Genomic DNA, 1,310 nt, shown 5'->3' on the forward strand with positions numbered 1-1,310 from the left:
TGTGAGTCTAAAGTTTTATATTTAATCTACCTTTTATTATAACTAAGGAAAACTATAACTATCTATTCTTCAACTCCATTAAAGACTCCAGAAGGATATAATATTACCTAAGTAAACAGGAAGTGCATTGTAAGCAATTCCAAAACTCTATAATTGACAGAGATATCTCACTGCCTGGACAGACACCCAAAGTTTTTTTTTTTTTGTAACATTGGGGCACCCATCTTCAGCCTACAGGCTCATAGCAGACTTTTCATGAAGCAGGAAATTTTAAGAACAGTTTGACCTATATTGGCAGTTTGTCAGTCACTTTTCTTCTGTGTCCTGCAGAATGTCTGGCAGACTTTTTCATGAAGTAGGAAACCCAAAGGACCATATCACCTTTAGGCAAGTTCAGCAGTCATTTTTCTGTGGGTCTTGCATGTGCAGTTCATACAGCATAGCATCAAGTAGTCCAGGCAAGAGCAGTTTCTTGCCCGAACGGCTAGAAAACTCCATAAGGAGCCTCTTCGATGCCCATCTCTTCTTGAAGTAGATTGGTACTGCCAGGAGTAAATGTGTCTCATTGTCATGAAAAGTTCTTAAAGCATTTCAAATGCCATATTTTGTTAGTCTTTGAAAGGTTTGAAGAATAACTATTCATCTGAAACATATCTCTGTACATCTAGAAAACCTGACTAACTTGACTACAAGCTTGATTATTATAGACAACTATATTAACCTGCTTTTTAATTATACATTACATTTTTAAATGAGCAGCACAAACACAATACCTTAATCAAGAGCAGAAATATACATATAACAAAATTGACCAATGCAAATCTCTATAGCATATCCCCCTTTAAATGTGAACAAACATTTCTAAACAATATTTGGGAGTCTCTTTAAAGACTTCATCAGAGTCTCTCAATCAAATGCAGTCTTTGCCGATACAGCTAGTCTTGCTAGCTAGCTTCCTTTGAGACATCCAGGTCTGTGCAGTCTGAGGCTGGGATTAAGGGCAGCCACACCTGTCTGTAATTTTCTTAGGTGTCTGGAGATTCGAGCTCTGGCCTTAAGCTTTCCCAGCAGGTGCTGTAACTGTAGAGTCACCTATCTCTATGGTGAAATATATGGTCATTAAAGAAGAAATTGTGGGGTTGGTAGAGTACTTTCTAGCATGCGTGAGACCCTGGGTTCCATCTTTAGCACCATAGAAACTGCAGGGTAGCAGGTGGAGACAGGAGGATTAAAAGTTCAAGGTCATCCTCAGCCTAGGATATATGAGACCCCCCCCCCCTCTCTCTCTCTCTCTCTCTCTCTCTCTCTCT

Source organism: Alexandromys fortis, unplaced genomic scaffold, assembly GCF_014885135.2.
Source record: "Alexandromys fortis isolate MF-2015 unplaced genomic scaffold, M_Fortis_MF-2015_v1.1 scaffold_218, whole genome shotgun sequence".
NCBI lineage: Eukaryota > Metazoa > Chordata > Mammalia > Rodentia > Cricetidae > Alexandromys > Alexandromys fortis.